We start from the raw sequence: 21,148 nt of genomic DNA on the forward strand, positions 1-21,148 counted from the left end.
ACACTTAGAACAGTGCTCATTACATGTATTATTATTATTATTTCTACCGACTGATAGCCACATGTCTTAAAGACAGGCATCATGTGATGTGTATAATATTATTTATTATCTGAGTGACTAAAATTTCCAGTATTTAATATACTTGTCATAATTTTTAGTTGCAACAGCTGTATTTTAATACCATTTCAAAGTCTTTAGTTTCCATAAAGGAAAGGTTTCACTTGGGCTATAAATCAGACATAATTCTTCTTCTTTGATTTTGAGTAAATGGATGGAGCTGGGTGTTAAGCTGTTCTTTTGTGTCCTCTGTTCTTCACATGCAGTTGTTTCATTTATGACTTTTCTAACTTACAGTCCATCATCTCAGTTATTTTTCTGGAAATTATACTACAGATAGCAATTTTGACTTGATAGAGAAGTGCAGCAATTTTTCTCTTCCACAGTGAAAGCAATACAAGCCTTTGATGATAATTATTCCTCTTGTACCTTACTGTGATAAAGGAAATCTTTCAATTGCACCTTTCAGGTGAAGCCATGGTGTTTTGTTATTAGCAGTGTGATGTTATACTGAAGATTGCTAGGTCAGTACTGAATCATTTTATCAGGAAAAAAAGAGAAAGGAAAGATGATAGGACTTACAAAAACATATGAATTACCTTAATGCTGCCAGTATTGAATTTAGTTTTAATATTTCTTTCCCATGAAAAAAGAGTATAATGTTTAAATGTTCTTTAATTGTTACTTGGTCACTCCTTTTCAACTGCAGGAGCCAAGATATTTGCAGGCTGCCAACAAGCTCATGAGCTACCACAGACACATTATCAGCATGGGCCATGGCTGCCAGCTTCACATATTACCACCTGCCAGTGACACACAGCCCTGGGTCTAGCTCGCAGACTGCAGTTATCCAGCATTTGTCTGCATGTGAAGCTATGATAGACATCACACAGAGTGTTGGGCAGACATGTCTCTTCCCTAATTAAGGTTCACTTCACAAGGTAGATGGTGATGACTCTCAATGTATGTCAAACCAACTCGTGAGAAAGAGCAGGCAAAGAGATTATTATGCTGATGGTTAATAGAGGAAAAGCTTGTTGAAGAAATAAATGCTATTCTTCCAGTCATGTGAGAAAGGGCCCATGGAGGAACGGGGATTTCCTAACATGAAATTAAATAATGAGAAGGGAGGAAGAGCTTTCCAAGAATAGGGAGTAACACGGGGAAGGTCCTGTGATGAGTGTGGCATGAATAGTATGGCGAGACAGCCTGAATAACCCACCTGAAAAGTACAGAATTACAGGAGAGAGAAAAGAGGTGGTCTCGAGGAACAATGAAGAAGCCCTTGAAGTCAAGCGTGAAACCCTTATTCCCAATGCCTAGTGTAATCAGAATTCTCTCTTGTTAATATTTTAGGCTTTTTTGGTTACTGAGATGGCTAAGGGTAGAGTGATTTGGTACAGGCTAAAGTATCCTTTAAAGTTTCCTTTCTGTCACAGATCTTATTGCTGTGAGGCTTGGGTTTGGTTTTCATATTTCTTCCCCCAGAAAAATAATTATTCTATTATATTTTATTCAATTATTTTAACTAAATTGAATTTTAATACTTCTTCCCTAGGGGGAAAATAGTCTTCTGCCTTCTCCTAAGCCACAGAGATAAAGAAAGAAATGGTGATTGCCCTTAAGATGCCAGCATCCTAATGAGGTAGATTGGTGGCACCAGCCACCAATGCTGAGAGCTATCACAAAGTTCTGAGCAAAAGAAGTGTTTTTATTAGTTTATTCAGGCTGCTATAACAAAATACATTAGACTGGTAGCTTATAAACAATAGAATTTCATTTCTCACAGTTCTGTAAGCTGGGAAGTCCAAGATGAAGGTCCCAGCAATGTCCATGTCTGGTGAGGACCCGTTTCCTGATCACAGAATTCACTTTCTTGCTCTATCCTCATGTGATGGAAGAAAGTAAACAAGCTCTCTTAGGCTCCTTTGATAAGGGCACTAATCGCATTTATGAGGGCAGAACTCTCATTACCTAATCACCTCCCAAAGGCTCCACCTCTTAACGTGATCACCTTGGGAGTCAGGCTTCAACGTGTGAATTTGGGGAGACACAAACATTCAGACCACAGCAAGTGCTATGGAAGCCACAGGGGGTGTAGCCAACTAAACAGCTTTGGAGAAGCCAGGAAGCCACACTGAAGCGACTTTGGAAGTGGGTGATAAAAGAGTAGGAATCTGTAAGGAGCAGGGCTGAGAGTATGAAGGACTTTGTGGCAAGGTAACAGCTCAGGCAAAAGCCTGAACAGGGTGCAGAGTGTTCAGAAAATGGTGAAAAGTTCAGGGCAACTAGTGGGAAGTGAAACCAGGGAATTATCATGTGCACAGATTGTGTAGGACCGCATGTGTCCCCGTTAAGAAAATGGATTTTATTTATTGACAGCAGGAAACCAATGCAGCACTTTAAGCACAGTCACAGAGTCCTGTTTGTTATAATGCAGAGAACTGGTGGCTGTATGGAAGCTGATCTGACAGGGAGATGAATAAACTGAAAATAATCCATGATCCAGGACAGTTGCCCTGCAAATAACCCACCAGTTCTCTGTGTGGATAAAAATGTAGACAAAATGTTTCATTCTACTTTGAAAACTATTTTAGAGCATTCAACGTGTGTTCCCAATAAAAATGAGTTAATATATAAAAGTATCACTTCATTAAGATATTGATTATTAAATTTCCACTACTGAAAATTATCCAGTGGTGTAATTGTTAGGGCCAGAGTCTACTAGAATGTTTTTTAGCTAAAAAGCCAGATCAGTCTCTAAGCTTGTCTTCTAGTATTTCAGTTTCCTGTCCATAGTCAGAAACTGGAGAATTTCAATTAATCTAACAAAAGGTTTTAACTAATCTAAAAAAAATATCTGAATTGCAATTCATTTTCAAATAAAAAGTTGTTTTTGTTCTTAAACCGATAAACTAGAATGCCACCAGCCCCTGAGCCACGCTCAGCTTCCTGGAGCAGCCTCTCGCCAATAGTGACTGGGACTGTGGGCTTTTAAATGTAGGGGAAGAAGCATCAGAGAGCTAACCTTTTTCCAAAGGAAACAGGCACATCCTGAAACCATTGCCTTTGACATCCCTTGAAGCCATCTCCTTGGAATTCCTTGAAATCTACCGGTGTATTAGGTTTCACTGACCTGTCGCCTATAAACATGGCCAGAACTGATTTCTAGCTCATGCAGGCTGCTAAGCAAATCTTTCCTTAATCCTTTAACATGTGTTTAATACCTCAAACAGGAAAGACTGTAGCAGCTTTATTTCCTCACTGCCCCTTCCCAGTAACTGCAAACACCTCTTCCCACATCCCTTGCTATGGACTAGCCCTTGGGTTACAGGTGCCAAGCCCTTTGCCGTTCCTTCCACTGGTTCATGTAGACACAATTATGCCTGGAATGCCCAAGAACAGCGAGTGGGTGTCAGTCATGAGGGGTGGCTGACCAAGGCTGGCTGTATGCACTGCAGGCTCCGGGTGCGCTGAAGGAAGAGAAGGCCCCAGAGTACCCCTAGGCAGGTGCCCCACATGGTAAACAACTCTAGCAGTACAAGCTCAGAAGCCTGGTATTTAACTGGATTGGCCAACTTTTTTCCCCTTTTTCCCCATTTTCTTAGTCTAAAGTCCTCAGGCCTTCTCTGATCTGAAATATTCAGAAGATGAACATTATGGTAATTGGTAATTGTACAAGCACTTTGCAAACATCAAGTGCTTCATAAAGTTAAAATGATACTAAATTCAGTGACAGGTTTATAGGCCTGAAGGCCTTCAGACTCATTTTGCAGATATAAACAAAGAATTTTATTACATTTTTATTATTTTTAAATTCTAGCTGATTTCCTGCTATATTCAAGGTTATCATGAGCCCATAAGTCTCTTCTCAGTCCACAGATATGCCTTATTGAGAAATCCTCCTGGCCTCAATCTTTGGCTTCTACAAATCCCACTTTTTGGAAGATATCCCACTGTGGAATGGGTACTCCCCTCCACCATCAACTATTCACCAAGAATCCCTCTCCTTGACCTTCCAGCAAACAGAAGTTGATGCTCTCCAGCTGAGGCCCTTCCTTCCCGGCCTAGCCTTTCTAAAAACTGTTTGTGTTCCTGTTGGGAACTACAGATTAAATCCCTGATGAACGTACCTATCTTTCTTGCGAGCTCAGTCTTTTGCAAACCTTTGAAAATGTTGTCTAGGCCATTTAGAAGAGACATAATAATATTTAAATCAGGGTTTCTCAAACTGCTGATCATAACTCGTTAGTGGTTCTCACAAGCAATTTAGTGGGTTCCTAACCAGCACTTCTTAATAAATAGTAGACTAGAGAAAATGTCACAGTGCATTGAGGAATTAGAAGTAAATTTTATTTCATAAAACTTGTTTCAGGGGTGTGTGCATGTACACTGGGTTGTGATAGAACATGTATGCCTTAGTGGGGTCATAATCAAAAAGTTTTAAAACCTTGATCATTGCTGGTATAAAATTCTTGTGTAGGAACTCTCAGGCCTTTCCCCTAATTGCTTTAAGTGCCCAGCAAGTTGAGCAAGAAGCTGTGAGAACACAAAGGAGAGAGAGCCCTCAATTCTGGGTTTATTTTCGAAAAGTTAACAGTTGTTGGTAGATTCGAGCTGGACTTTGAGAAAAAGATGGAATTTGACTAATAGCAACTGGAGGGAGCTGGAGTAACGGCCAGATTAGGGGGGAGAGAGAAACAACATGGAGCTGTGGACGGAGCAATGAGTTTGAAGATCTGGCTGCTAGTCATCCCTCAGCCCCTCAGCTATGGAACTCTAGGTTCCAGGCCTGCCCTGAGCCACTATTTTCTAATCTGTAAGATGAATATAATCATATCTGCCCCACAGAGTAACTGTAAATTTCAAATGGAAAAAGGTGAATGAAACCACTTCGAACACTAGAAAGTACCAAACAAACACAACATACGTGTTTTCTTTTTCTAGACAAAGCAAAGGTCCCAAGTAAAGGTGCAAATGGGGAAAACTATTGTGTGTGCTTGGGGTTAAGTAAGGATTGCAGCTCGGCACATGTAAGATTGGCCAGGGAGGAAAGACTAACAAGATGTGTTCAGGTAAATCGGAAAAGATTTTGAGTATCAGGTGAAGGTGTCTGGATTTGACTTAGTAAATAATGAGGAATCGGATGATTTGTAGACATAAGAGTGACATAGTCTTGTTTTAGAAAGATTGATCTAACAGCAGTGATTAGGAAGAAGTCACGGGGACCTCAATTATGGTAGTTGCAATGGGAATAGAAAGGAAAAGTATAGATGCCAGAAAACTCGGGCCTCAAATCCGTAGAATCTGATGCCGCATTATTGGGGGTACCAGGACTGCAGAGAGAAAGGGCCAGGCAGGTGCCAGTTGTGAGGAAGTAGCCGCAGGTGACTGTGGGGTTCCAGCCCTCATGACTGTAAGTCTGCTTGTGCCAGTCAAAGAAACAAGGAAGGCAGAAAGACTACTCTTGTGGGGAGACAATGTGTGTGGTTGGTTCCCTGTCTCCAGGTAGAATCCTATTTATATGAACCTGCTCCATTTACCTACTGAGCCAGTTCTTTGAGATAAACAAGCCACTTGCCCAGCCTTGCCTCACAGATGGAGTTCTCTAAACCTCTGAGTGAACCTGTTTTTCTCTGAGTGGCTCTCTCATAGGGGGATGCTCTACAATTAATATCCTACTCAAAAATAGGCAGAATACTTATTTTAGTATTTTGTGCTAATTCAGTCTCATCAACTTGTCTTCTATCTGTAGACTTCACTTAAGTTAACCCCCCAGGTTAACTTATGTTATGAATACAACATTGATATACCACATCCTACCAATCAAGTTCAGACTCAGTCGCCTGGAACAGCACAGCATGAGTCAAATAGCTAGGTTCAGATCTTTGTCACCTACTAGCTGTGTGACACTGGGAAAATTACTTGAACTCTCTGAACCTTGATGTCATAATCTGTAAAATGGCGACAATGACAATGATAATAATACCTATCTTGCAGGATGTTTGTGAGAGTCACACTATTACACTTAACATACACAGCACAGGGCCTAGAAAAATTAGGTCCTTGATAAAGGGCTGCTCTTGTCATTATTATTAAAGGACATGAGTTGATGGGCCCCACCCTCCTTCACAACCACATGCCGAAGCTTTTCCCTAGTTCTGTGGGATGAGGCTTGTCCTGGTTCTGTCCAAAGAAAAGAGCTTCCAGGGCTGACCTGTCAGGACCCACGTCTTTAGGAGCAAAAAGATTATCACCACCCCTCTCCTTTCAGGTAAGCACCTTTAAGCCCAGCTACAGGCTCTTCAGGCAAAATTACTTTGTTCCAGCTCAGTGGTGGTCTGAAAATGCTCAGTGTCCCTCACAAAGAATAAACAGGCAAAGATGGGACTGCTACATTCGTGTTACTCCCGTCTGCCAGTAGCTGGGGGCAGAGAGTTGGAGACTGAGGAGAGAATAGGTCCCTATGGCTGTAGTCAGCAGATACGGGGGGCAGCTGGCTTCCTCCTGCCCCAAGATCAGGGGATTCTTGGGAATCTCAACATGCAGTAGAACCCCAGCGGTCACAAAGCAGCAAGATTAGGAGTCAGAAGTTCTGATTTTGAGCCCAGGCTTTGCAGGCCGCATGAGCTTGAACCAATCTCTCCAAGCTCCAGTTTCATTTGTAAAGTAAAAGAAATGCCCCTCCTTGTTTTTAACCACAACAGCAACTCCCCCGTACCCGAAGCGTTCCAGACACAATTTCATGAACTCCTAAGACCTTGACAACCCGTGATTCTCATATGGCATGCTCCATGTTCTTTAATAGGCTTGGGAAGTAGAGTTCATTTTTTAGCCTTTCCAACCAAAACTATATTGCACAAGGAAAGTGCTTATAACAAAGTATTCTGTAAGAATTTGGCTTTTTATTGGCCAAACAAAAGACAGTTTTATAAAAAAGGAGTATATACTCACTCATGGTTTTATATGAAAAAAAGAGATGTCTAGCCCTCTGTTATACACTTGGAATCTATTTTCTAGAAATATGGTGAACTTGTCGTGGTTTTTATCCTTACAAATTCAACAAAATGTAATAGCTCTGTTTGATGGCATATAGTAAATAAAGGTGCTTTCTTAGACTCCCAGGAAGTAAATAATTGGCATATTATCTTCCTGCGATTCAGTCACAGAAAGCTTACATGAAAATGAAAGAAATAAATGGAATAAAGTCCAACAGACTGCCATCAATAGCTGCTTAACTTCGGGCCAGACGCAGTGGCTCACGCCTGTAATCTCAGCACTTTGGGAGGTCGAGGCGGGGGATCACGAGGTCGAGATCGAGACCATCCTGGCCAACATGGTGAAACCCTGTCTCTACTAAAAATACAAAAATTAGCTGGGCCTGTAGTCCCAACTACTCTGGAGGCTGAAGCAGGAGAATCGCTTGAACCTGGGAGGTGGAGGTTGCAGTGAGCGGAGATCGTACCACTACACTCCAGCCTGGCGACAGAGTGAGATTCCCTCTAAAAAAAAAAAACAAAACAAAAAACAGCTGCTTAACTTCTTATCCAGCTTTCGACTGAGCTGGTTTTACCCTATTTCTGATAGAAACAAGGAAGCAATCTTACCTCACTTATGATATGCCATGAACTCATCTTTTTATGAGATAATTTAAATTGATTGTCACCTTACAAATATTTTTCTAATGGCATCCCCTTCATCATCTTGGTTTTGGAATAATCCTTTCAAAACAGAATTAGAAATAGCTGCTCACTCACAGATCTATAAAATACATCTCAAGTATTTGGAAGAGAGGGTTGAAAAGATAGCTGTCGCAAGTCTATCAGAACAACTGCGGATGAGTGTGGGCAGGGGACAACATTGGTGGTCTTTTTGTTATAGCAAAGAGCAAGAAGCATTTCTCTCTCCTTTCAGGTAAGGAAACTGAGGCTCAGCAAAGCTAGGACTAAAACCCAGGGCGTAGGATTCCCCTATCTGGGTGCCCTTTCCTTACCCTGTGCTTTATAACTCTGGACCTTAAACAGATATGGTTCCCATCTAATTTCTGGTTTAGCCAAAAACGCCTGCATTTTCTTATGCCAGATTCTGTTTGGGGGAAGATTGAATTTCATTTTTATTCCTCCATTTCTCTGTTTCCTTTGGGTTGTCTTCTTGATTTCCCCTTTTATCTTCCTCACCATCCATTTGTTAATGCAAACAAACAAAACTATTTCTGCTTCTTTCCCACAACTGCCATCTGATTAAACTCTACATAAGGTCCCTTCTTTATTAAAGCCCTAAGTAATTGGTTGTGATGCTTGTGAAGATTACTGGGCCAATACATGGTCACATTCAATGATGAAATATAGCTAGGATGTGTCTTCTGAGAAAAATTTGACCTGTCATCTCATAGCCTCACAGATTGGTATATTTTGGAGTTCTAGCCACTGCTTCAGTGTATGTCTCCTACCAGGTGCAAGTTAAGATCGTTGAATTGTTAGATGCTTTTTATTTGAGGCTGAGATGATGAGGAGAAAATAGAAAATTCTATTTCCTTTCATCTGCTTCTCTTTTTCTGTCTGCAAAATAGAGAAAAGTTAGACTTGTTCTTGAGCATATTTATTATTTGATAAAGAAAATTGACAAGAGTCATCTGAAAAATTTTGTAGAGTTTGAATATAAAGTTCTTCCTCGCTATTTCTTCTCTTATTTTCTATATAGTTAGTATTTTATTTCTTTCCCTTTTCATTTTAACCAAATTTTTGGTTTTTGTTTTTTTGAGACAGAGTTTCAGTCTTGTTGCCCAGGCTGGAGTGCAATGGCGCTATCTTGGCTCACTGCAACCTCCGCCTCCCAGGTTCAAATGATTCTTATGCCTCACCCTCCCGAGTAGCTGGGATTACAGGTGCCCACCACCACGCCCAGCTAGCTAATTTTTTGTATTTTGAGTAGAGACGGAGTTTCACCATGTTGGCTAAGCTGGTCTCGAACTCCTGACCTCAAGTGATACCCCCCGCCTCAGCCTCCCAAAGTGCTGGGATTACAGGCATGAGCCACTGCATCCGGCCTAACCAAAGGTTTTATAAAAATAAGATAATATTAAAATAGAACAGAAAATACACATACTATAGAAAAAGAAACAAGACTTTAGAATGATTATTTTTAAGTTTGTTTTCTGCAACATCAAGAATCAGTTTTCTCTAGCAGTTAGCTCAGCCTTTATTTCATTAAGAATAATGGGAAAATTTAAGGAGGTTTCCATTTGAGTAAAGTTTTGGTTTTCATCCTCTCCCTCCATTTTTTAATCATCTGGACTACAGTTCTTTTTATAGAATAATCTTCTTTTAGCCAAGTGAAAAGGCAAAAGTATTTTTTCCATAAGTTTTTATGCTGAGAGAGTTTCAACTGGCATATTGGGAGAAATCTATATTCAGGTAAGAATATATATATAAGGCTGAGTTTGTCTGTGCTTGGGCCCTCCCACAAAGTCTAGGAAAGAGGGAATTGTTAAAACTGGACCTAGGTCTCTTTTCCCTTTAGCTTAATTAAAAAAAAAATCTTTGTATTCAGTAGCTTTAAAGAGGACATTTATTTTCCTCCTTCTATAGACAAGCTGTATTAGGGTGGCATATGAATAAATGAGATCCTTCTTTGACCTGATAGGGACTCCAGTTCACTAATGTCTGTCCTTTCTCCACCTTCCTACTTATTCAGATTGGAATCCATTCTCCATTATTTCCATATCACCCTTGCAAACAGTCTGGATTCCATTATCTTTTTGTTATACCCATCTGGAAAAACCCTAAACAGAGATGAAGCCAACATGTTGCTTTTGGGGACACTATATCTGCATAGACGAGCCCTGTTGGAGAGATTTACACACCTGCAGAGACTGGTTCCCTTATTTATTATTGATCAACAACTTCAAATAGACCCATACTACCCAACTATCCTGCTTTACCTTTCTCATCATTTTTATCCTCAACTGCGCCCAGCCCATTTGCTCTCCTTCTACTCATTCCTCAACCCACTTGTCTGGTTTCCATCTCAACAACTGTACTGAAGCAGCTTGTTAGGTCAGCAATGACCACGATATTGCCAAACCAGATGGATATTTTTCAGTTCTCCTCTGATGTGTCTTTTTAGCAACATATATGATACTGTTGATTGCTTCCTCCTTGTAATACTCTTCCCCTTATCTCCCCTAACTCAATACTCTGAATTTCCCCCTACTTTTCTGGCCATTTTCGGGTTCACCTTTCTTTTCCATTAAATGCTGGAACTAATAAAGGTTCTATCCAAGGCCCCCTTCTTTTCTCTGTCTTCTATTGCTAGGTGATTCCATCTATATACTTGGATTATAATAACATGGAAATAAAAATGAATTTATACTCAAATTTATACTTCAGTCATATAGATGGAATGTATTTGATATTTCCTCTTGTATGACTCAAAGGCACAGTCATTATATCCAAAACCAAACTCATGAATTCTCTTCCAAACCTAAGCCATGTTCAGCATTTCCTTCATTCTATTATGCAAGCAAAAATCTCAAGATTTTTCCCGGGTCCTCCCTCATCCAGTTATTATGGAAATCATCTTTTACCAGTTTTACTGCTCTCAGAGTTTACATTCATGATAAATACTTCAGAATGTTACAATTGTTTATTATTATTTTGTTGAATGTTTTTAAAGAACTACATAACACTTTTTTTTCCCCTCCAACACACTAAAACAAGAAAGAATTATAAATGGGGAAATGATGTAAGTGTAAAATACTGCACAGGGTCAAGTCTTTTTTGAAAAAAACAATTACATGCCAGGAAACATTTTGTTTTTTAAAAGAAAAACCACATTAATAGTAGGCACCATTTCTGTTACCTCCTCAAGGTCAGAGTCACTAAACTACACAGAGCTGAGACAGATAAAAGACTGCAAGCAACAGCAAGAATTTCAAAAGATCTAAATGGACTAATGCCTTACCTTCTTAGGGACATATATTTCTTACATTTGATAGAGTTGTAAAAGAGTTTTAAAGTTAATTTTCTCATCATAAAATTTTGTAAATGGGCATCATCATATTGGATTTTTTAAGAGATCTGTAACTTGGCCTGTAAAAGAGGTGTCTCTTAATATATTAGAAAATATTATCTTTAGTTCAAAGCAGAGAGTAATACAGAGTTGGAATGAATATTTTGCCCTATTCTCTTTTAGTCTTGACTGCTTATACGCTAGCAAAGAGAAATATATTCCTCTGCAAAGCCTCCTGAGAATACAGAGATAAATGCATCAGGATATTGAATTGTTTGAGAAAATAAGAGCTGGATTTTTGCAAATAAACTCTTGCACCCATATGAAAGCTCAGTAGTCATAGAAGCTTTCCCAAATAATATGCCTTCCTCTGCCAATATACAAAGTAACCTTTGTCAGTTAATAATGAGCTAATTGTTAACCTGAACAACAGATGACATCAGAGAAAATTGGCATAAATTATTCCAAAATGAACTGTAAGCGAATCTGTCCACTTAATGAATCTAATTTACATGATTCTTCTCCCTGTTGTTTCCTTTGTAAATAATCTTTTATTTAATAATTGCCAGCCCAAAAGATAGAATCATAATTATTCTGGGAGTTACATGGATTTGATAGGTAAACCACTATTTCAGCCATAACTTGCAAGCTGGTTAAACCATTGATCACTATACCTGGGTGTTAGTTTAGATAGAATATTGCTGAGGTAGTCAGCTCAGTACATTGTTGAGGTCTCAAGAGCACAAAGACTCCTTGTTGGGAAACTCATGAGACCTAGAACCATGTTTCCAAGCCAGCAGTACTAGGTAAATATTCTAGGTGTATATTCTCTGTCATTTTTAATGTATGAATAGCAGACAAAAGTGCTGCTTTTTATACCTAACCAGGAATCACCTTTGACACCATCTGAAGAATCAGTGGTAGACTCACCACCTTCAGAGTCCTTCAGCTTCCACCAGACCATTTAATTCATTTTGAGGGGACAAAATAGGGACTCCTGCAGTTTTCTCTCTGTAGTATTTTCTTGCTGAATCCAAGACTACATTATGAAACCATGCCATTGGTTTTTTTCGACTACTGCTTGTGGCAGTTCTTGCCTAGCTGTTGAAAATTACTTTTTTTCCCCTCTTTATATCTTGGTAGAACATCTTATTCTGAAAATTGACTATCTCTCATCCTCCATTCCCACACTTTGCCTAGAAAAAGAAAAGATTTTTAAAAGAATGCCCTCCTGTTCTTGCCACTACAAAAAAATCAAAACATTTCCTGCCATACACTCACACACAATTAGTCTCCTTAACAATAAAGAGGAAAAGAAGTGGGGAAAAAATATCCACGACCTCTATTGGTATTAAGTCTATAGGACACGCTCTGCAGAGTCCAACCATCTAGTACAATCAAAACCATTATCTCCTCCTCTGGGTGTCTAAACTGCCCATATCAGTCATTTCAGTGAATAAAGGAATAAACACTAGAAAACAGGATAGTTGCAGATTGGAGAAACAGTAAAAGTGTGGTGCTATGGATAGCAATGATATCACTTGTATTATTACAGTCATTTTTATATTACTAGCATTTGAGGATTATATCATCTAGCATTTGAGGTTGTTTTGACAATTTGTTCACATACAGATAAGAAAGAAGGAATGATCTTTTCAAAGAGAGATACATGTTTAAAAGTGTGGCATGTGTATATTTGCAGGCACATGCACCTGAGGTTGCACATGCACCAGATACACCATACCCCACCTGAGTAATTAAACAGATCACTCAATAGGAATTTTGCAGGTCATTTTCAGTTTTCTCAGTCTTTTGAAATAAGATGATATTGTATGGTGCCCACAGGGGTTTGTGTCTATAAGCATTGCCTGATTTTAAAACCTTAGGGTAATCTTGACAAATCTGGCTATTGGCAGCTGTTTGGCCTTGAAGGTGATTTTATTTATGAGTGCTGCTCTAGTTGCTACATAGATGGTGGCATTGGGTGGGGTGTTTAAAATCTAAGATAGTCCAATAATAAACTGAAATACATCAGCAATAAAGTTTATAAGTGACCTCATGAGGAATCATCTAGCTTCTTAGATCAGGGTCTGCTGGTCATAAGGGTGGATCACTTGAGGTCAGCAGTTCAAGACCAGCCTGGCCAATATGGCAAAACCCCATCTCTACTAAAAATACAAAAATTAGCTGGGTGTGGTAGCACATGCCTGTAATCCTAGCTACTCAGGAGGCTGAGGTAGGAGAATCACTTGAATCCAGGAAGCAGAGGTTGTAGTGAGCCAAGATGGTGCCACTGCACTCCAGCCTAGGTGACAGAGTGAGACACTGTCTCAAAAAAAAAAAAATAAGAAGCTCTACTGTTTGTTTCATTGAGAGATCCCTTCCTAAGGGAACCAACGAGCAGCTTCTATGATGGTCAGTAAAGTAGGAACCTTACAACCATAGTTTCCACATTTCCACCTTTGCCTCCTACTGAGGTGGCAGCAGAGCTGGGTCCTGCCTGTGATGCGGTTTTCCCATAACACAGCTCCACATCCAGAGGTAGTTTCACCCGGAATCAATGAAACTCAGCTTTCAGGGCTCTTCATCTGCATGGGTCCTTTGTCAGGGACCAGTGTTGATATTCAAAAGTGTGCATTCTTTTTATTAAGAATAGCCTCCTAAATTAGGTGACCTTCAGACTTCATGAAATCTGGATCTATCCCTGTCCATGTGAGTAAACACTACAGGGAAAATATGATAAATTAATGGTCTTATCATAATATTAAGTATTACAATAAATTATGTGATTGTAAAAAATTTCAGTCCCTAGCACCTATATAACACTGTGTTCTGTATTTGCATATTGGAGTCATTTTGGTAAACAAAATTTTAATTTATTTGAACAGGGTTCAGGAAATCCTCAGGAAGTTTAATTCGCAATTTGGTATCTGAAGCTAATGTTATTCCTCTCCACATTTCTCCTCAAATATTTGGCACAGCTTTTCCTACCATGGCAAGCAACTTGTCCCCTTCTGAAAAGTGTGTTAAATTCACAGATACCAAATAATGATTATTGCAGGGTGTTCTCCAACACATTTCATCCCTCGGTCTAAATTTACATTGTGCAACTATGACCTGGGATGACTCTCCTGCCCTCCCTTGTAACTCAATACAGTTATGAATGGATGATTATCTTTATAAAATCCTACTCTGGAGTTCCCAAATTGACAGGCATTGGAGGCTCCCAAACTGACCCCATCTCAGGTATATATTCTCAAGACCAAAAGTTTATGAAAGCTAAGCCCCCTTAAGCCCCCACTACTCCAAAGGAACTGCAAAAGAAGCACATGAACAGTGAAAAAGATCCTAAAGAAATTCACCTCCCGATCACACCAAATTAATGCTATCCTGAGATACATCCAGAGAAAGGAATTTATTATATTCCATATAAGTGCCAAAAGACATTTGGACAGACTTTCAGCCTAAAGGATAGTGAGAGGGATAGTCTTAAAAATTTTAAGGATTTCTTTAGAACTTTCTTAGAATTAAGTGTCCTATTCAGCTTAATTATTCTGCTACCAGCAAAAGTGATAAAGTTCAGGTGATCCTAACTGCAGAAAATATGTGGAAGTGAATAAAGCCTTTTGCACTAATGACTAGCGAATTTCAATAAATTTCCAATCTCTCTTTTTCACATTTCTTGTACCAACTCATTTATATTGTCATTCTGGAAAGGGCACATAAAAGGGTGTCTGGAGATAGATTTCTGGATGTTAAGACAATCTTTACTGAGTGGAGATAAGACCTGACCAGGAGACCTTTTATGAGTATATTCAGAAATGTAAACTGATGAATATGGTAAGGGCAAAAACTCAATACGATTGCATCTAAGACAGGATTAGGAGTTAATGCCCCTTTCCAAGAGAAATCTTGAAGACGGTACAAAAGTGAGCCCCAGGAAAGATCTGAACTCAAACCTCTCTAAGGGTCTCTTCAAAGCCTCCACTAGCTATAGAGTGGTTGCAATGGAGAATCATCTTGTTTTCCATTAAGAAATTCCAACTACTCATTAGTACCTGTTTTATTTTTCCCACTATAGCCTCCAGGCCTACCACTGCCTGGCGCAAAGCAGGTGCTCTAATAAATGTCTAGTTAATGTTGAATCAGCAGGTAATCAAAATAGTCCTTCAGTTAAATGATAGCAAAATCCTGAATGTATTCCTGTGAAAGACTTGCTTTATTTCAGGTTGGTGTTGAGCATTGTCTTTTGACCTCTACCTACTGTTTTATTTATTTATTTGCTTTTCCTTTAACTTCTGTGGTCTGGTGAGGTTGTGCACAGAATCTGGAACCTAAGACTGTATTAGGCCAGTCAGGCATGAAATTATAGTTTGTTGGCTGACAACAAAGCACAGGGTGCCCAGGAGCTGAAGCATGGTATAATAGTACTGAGAGCTTCTAACATCAGTTTAATCAACCGTGATTCCAAGTCACTTATTATTGTGTTTACAATGTCACAATGCAAAAAGTTCTCATGTTGTGCTCTTAGTGCTTTTGAGATTTCTCCTATGCATTAGTCTTTGACTTGGTTGTTTTTTTTTTTATGTCAGTTAATACCTCTTGGAAGCCATAATTGTACGTAGCACACCCCATCATTCAGGCAGCAGCATCCTTTTACAGAAGCAGTTGTCACTCCCAGAGTTGTATTAATAATTATTTTGAAAAACAGTGAATTGAGCAACAGTTGTTAACATGAACCTGATGATCAGAACTGAATACAACCGAGCTCAGCTTTGGAACAGGAAAAGAAACTATCAGAGTAGACGTGATTATTGAGTATTCCAGAGTATAGCTCTCAACAGTCTGCTCTTTTAGTCATTAACTATTGTTCACCGGCTACTGCGATATTTGTAAATGATGTGGCAATACAATGTGACGGGAAGCCTTAAGAACATCAGGGAAAAGAATCTGAATAGTAATTTATTTATGTGAAGGAACAACATAGTATGCCAGTGTAGAAGGGGCGAATGTAACATAAAGAAGATAGCAGGGAAAAGGAATGCTATCTACTGCGTGAGAAATGAGCAGCCTGGGATTCAAGCAGAGAAAATCCTCAACCAAGGCTTGAACTGGGTAGGTAAGCAAGAGAGTCGGAAGCTGCATTTCTTCCCTCCAGCCACTCACCTCATATGCAGCTGTGCAAATTGCAATTAATTATGAAAGAGAAAGATGACAGACAATACATACTAGCAGGGAGGGAGGCTCAGGGGCCCTGTCCAAGGGGCCACGCGATGAACCTCCACACCAGGGGGGAGCTCTAATGAGAATATTGTGAGATAGAGCAAAGCAGAATTCCAGGAGACTCACAAATAATTATTGATGTTGATTGCCACCATTGGTGGCAGGTGGTGGCACAGAGAAACCAAAATTCCATCCCTCAAGCTGTCAGCTGACACAGTGCCTTGTGTAGGAGACAGCAATAAGATTTAAATTATGGCATCTGAAGGGTCCCAGCTTTCTCAACCACTCCTTTGCTGTAATTTACTAATAAATAAGCCAGGAATGCTTATCAGAGAACAGAAGTGAAGAATTTTTCAGTTCACATAACATTCTTTTATGTAATAAGTTAAAGGCGGTGTGACGCTGAGGCACATGGATTCAAAACACATGGGTTCAAACCCCCAGCTCTTTCACTTAAAAACTGAGTGACTTGGGCAAGTCACTTTTTCATATCTCTGTCTTCTAATATTTAAAATGGGAGAAAGTGTCAGGCACCATTCTCACATTCGTAACTCTGGTAATACTTTTGAAGCCTGGATATGTAATCCCCAGGCTGCTTTAAGTTGTTTTTAACATAAAGATGATTGATTTGCCCTGGACCAGTCTGATTCTTTTCCTGTACCCAGTGGTTGCTGTGAGTGAAAACAAGCACCTGTAAGGCCATTGGGGTGCAGTCAGGTGTAGCATTATTTTTAAAGAATGCCTTTTAAGTATATGTATTTATGTCCCAAGATCTGTACATATGATTTTGGTTGGGAATGATTTAATCAGAAACAAATGATTAAACCGAGCTATCTAGCTCTCCCGCTTACTGCTTTTCTCCCTCCCTCTTTCTCTCCATGGGTTTCACGAAGGTGTCTGTTAAACGTAACACTGCTCTGTCTGCTTGTCAGGATTTTCAGTCTGACATAGAGAAATACCAAGACCAAATAAGGCCAAAAATATTTACAATGTCCTTCTCTTTGTCACATTCCTTGTGCAAGCTGAAATATTGCAGAAAACACAATTTATTTTTGCTTATAATGAATCCTCTTAAAATGTATTTAGGCACAACTGGGTTGATGGCCATCACACTTTGACATTGCAATCACAATGAGACCTCTTTTGTTTCTTGAAACTCCCTGAGACCACTATGATAACAGAGCCAGTTTTTCAGCCTGGTACAAGAAGTACACATTCTGTATCTCTCCAAAGATATGTGAGTATATGTTTTAATAGGGCTTTTAATTTAAAGAGACACGCATGTTCATCTCTTATACACAAAAGTCACTTAATTAGCATTCAGGGATCCCTCCTTTCTTCTTTTACCTTTTTTCCTCAAGGACAGAATAGCTAAAAGCATGTTCCTCTCCATCGTGAGACCATGACTGGTGCCACTCCAGCTCTGACAAGAAGAACCCAGGCAGATACTCCTCCACCAACAAAGGACACAAGTCTAGGAAGAAAGGGATCTGGGCACAAGGCCAAAGTCACCATAGGCTACAGATTCGCCTTCCCTGTCTTTAGTCCCCCCAAGAACCTTCATCCAGGTTTGCCAAGCTGCTTCTAAAGTGGAGGTTTCCAAGGGCGGAAGCAGTTCAGAATCCCCTGGGGCACTTGTTTAGCGTTCACTTCATTGGCACTAAAGATTGGGATTCCGGCAGCCTGGGGTTAGGGCCAAGGGAGCCGTATGTTTCTCCAGGGTCCCAGGGGATTCTGCTACAGCAGGTCATCAGGAAAGCTCTGGGAAAGTCCACAGTCCTGTGAAGGAGCTGCTCTGCCAGATTCAAGTAGAGCCTGACTGCATCAGGGGGCGTGTGAATGATCAGATCCAGTCAAGGAACAAGCAAGAGGAGTGAACGAGTTCCCCTTAACTCTTTGGAAGTAGGCAGTTTCATCACTGATTTCAGCCGATGTTTCCTATCAGGTGACATACAGGTAGAGTACACATGACAAAATACAATTTAGAGAAGGCTATAAATGCCTCGGAAAATCCACAGTGGCCAGTTCTGAATGAGGGTGGGGGGGGTGGAAGGAGGGAAGCTTCTGATCTCTCTGAGGCTGAAAATTCAATTCAAGGGAGAGAAAAGCCAGTTATATCCTTGGTATTGAGCAATTAATAGCTCTTTGCTCACGGTAGGGACTCAAGTATTTATTAATAAAATTATAATATTCTCTCCCATACTATCCATAAATAGTTTCCTTTAAAATATATAGGTTAGCTATAGTTTAGTCATCCAATTTGGAATAATTTGGAGTTTTACAAATAAAAGGAACTGTGTAGCAAACCATGGTCCCTGCCATAACAATGCGCTCCTTGTGTCAATTTTCCAGATAACTGAAGCTAATGCTTTAAGATTTTCTGTATTTAAAAAAATTTTTTTTAAATATTAATGTAGTAAAAAGCACATAAAAATTACCACCTTCGCATTTTTAAGTATACAGTTCAACAGTGTCAACTATATTCACATTGTTGTACAACCGATCTCTAGAACTTTTTTTATCTTGCAAAACTGAAACTCTATACCCATTGAACAATTCCCCATTTCCCCCTACCCTAGCCCCTGGCAACCACCATCCTACTTTCTGTTTCAGTTAATTCGGCTACTTTAAATAGCTCATATAAGTGGTTATTATGCAGTATTTGTCTTTTTGAGACTGGCTGATTTCATTTAGCATAATGTCCTTAAGCTTCATCTATGTTGTAGCATGTGACAGAATTTCTGTCCTTTTTAAAGCTGAATAATATCCTAGTGTATGTATTATACATATCACATTTTCTTTATCCATTTACTCATTGATGAGCATATGGGCTGCTTCCACCTCTTGGCTATTGTGAATAATGCTGCGATGAACACTGGTGTGCAAGTATCTCTTGGAGCTCCTGCTTTCAATTCTTTTGGATATATACCCAGAAGTGGGATTGCTAAATCATATGGTAGTTCTATTTTTAATGTTTTGAGGAACATACGTACTGTTTTCCATAGCAGCTGCACCATTTTACATTCCCACCAACAGTGCACGAAGATTCCAATTTCTCCATGTCCTCATCAACAGTTATTTTCTGTTTTTATAGGTGATATCTCATTATGTAGTCTCCTAATGATTAGAGATATTGAGCATCTCTTCATATGCTTGTTAACTTGCATATCTTCTTTGAAGAAATGTCTATTCAAGCCCTTTGCCCATTTTTCAATAAGGTTATTTTGTTATTGTTGAATTGTAGAAGTTTTAACATAGTCTGAATATTACTCCATTATCAGTGGTTTGCAAATATTTTCTTCCATTCCATTGGTTGCCTTTTTTGTTGTCTGTTTCATTTGATGTGCAGAAGTTTTTAAATTTATGTAGAAGATGTAGTACCATTTGTCTATTTTTGCATTTATTGTCTGTGCTTTTGGTGCTATATCCAAGAAATCATTTGAGTCCAATATCATAAAGGCTTTCCTCTATGTTTTCTTCCAAAAGCTTTATAGTTTTAGATCTTATACTTAGGTCCTTCATTCATTTTGAGTTGATTTTTCTATATGGCATAAGATAAAGGTCCAAATTAGTTCTTTTGCATATGGATATTCAGTTTCCCAACACCATTTGCTGAAGAGACTATCGTTTCCCCATTGTGTGATCCTAACTCATCAAAGATCATTTGCTCATACAAGAGCTTATTTCTAGGTGCTCTATTTTGTTTCATTGGTCTAAATGTCTGTTTTTATGCCAGTACCACACAGTTTTGGATACTATAGCCTTGTAATATGTTTTGAAATCAAGAATTATGAAATCTTTAGCTTTGTTCTTCTTTTTCAAGAATGTTTTGACTATTCAGGATTCCTTGAGATTCACGTGAATTTTAGAATCTTTTTCTATTTCTGTAAAAAATGCCATTGGGATTTTGACCAGAATGTTATTGAATCTGTACATCATTTTGGGCAGTATAAATATTTTAACAATAGCAAGTCTTCTGAGCCATAAACATGGAATGTCTATTTATTTTCACCTGCTTTAATTTCTTTCATCAGTGTTTTGTACTTTTCAATGTACAAGTCTCCTCCTTGGTTATGTTTATGTCTAAGTATTTTATTCTTTATGATGCTATTGTAAATGGGATTGTTTTCTTAATTTCCTTTTATCAGTGTTCATTGTTAGGGTATAGAAACACGGCTGATTTTTGGTGTTGATCTTGAATCCTGCAGCTTTTCTGAATTCATTTATGAGCTCTAACAGATTTTTTGTGGAATCTTTAGGGTTTTCTATATATAAGATTATGTCATCTGTGAACAGAGATCATTGTACTTCTTCCTTTCCAATATGGGTGCCATTTTTTTTTCATGCCTATTATCTCTGGCTAGGACTTCCAGTACTATGTTGAATAGGAGTGGCAAAATGAGCATCTTGCCTTGTTTCTTAAAATTTGTTACTTTAAACATGATTTTATTTGGAAAGTTTTCTGAAATGCATTACATAGTCTTCTCATTAGGCATAGCTTGGCATATCTTTATGGGTCGGGGCTATCATTATGAGTTAGCTAATATATCTAGTTACAATGCTCTGTTTTCCTCAACAGTTTTTGGCTTCTACAAAAAAAAAATGACTCAAGTCACTTTATAATCAGAATATTATCACTGAGCCTTTATTGTCTTCCAGAAACTGATACATACCTTACATGCATGATTTCATTTAATACACACAATAACATTATGAGGTAAGGGTTGCTACTAAGCCCGTTTTACAGAAGAGAACACTGAGGCTCAAAATCACAAAGCAAGTAAGGGTCCAAATTGGGTCATGAACCAAAATCCGTCAGACTTCAGAGTCCACACTCCTACTCACTATGAGATAGTCC

At 39.0% G+C, this 21,148-nt stretch overlaps 1 protein-coding gene and 1 long non-coding RNA gene across 2 annotated transcripts in view; one reads left to right on the forward strand and one right to left on the reverse strand.

Moving 5' to 3' along the window:
* Positions 1 to 21,148, forward strand: part of SLC9A9 (solute carrier family 9 member A9) — a 598,822-nt gene that overhangs the window by 502,071 nt on the left and 75,603 nt on the right. The window lies entirely within an intron of this gene.
* LOC105740166 lies at positions 8,530 to 13,355 on the reverse strand. Its single transcript, XR_001116197.2, has 4 exons — positions 13,317 to 13,355; positions 11,998 to 12,263; positions 11,020 to 11,147; positions 8,530 to 8,615 (listed from the first exon to the last, which is right to left on the reverse strand). It is a non-coding gene; the product is annotated as an uncharacterized LOC105740166 (long non-coding RNA).

This window comes from Nomascus leucogenys, chromosome 8 (genome assembly GCF_006542625.1).
Source record: "Nomascus leucogenys isolate Asia chromosome 8, Asia_NLE_v1, whole genome shotgun sequence".
Classification (NCBI taxonomy): Eukaryota; Metazoa; Chordata; class Mammalia; order Primates; family Hylobatidae; genus Nomascus; species Nomascus leucogenys.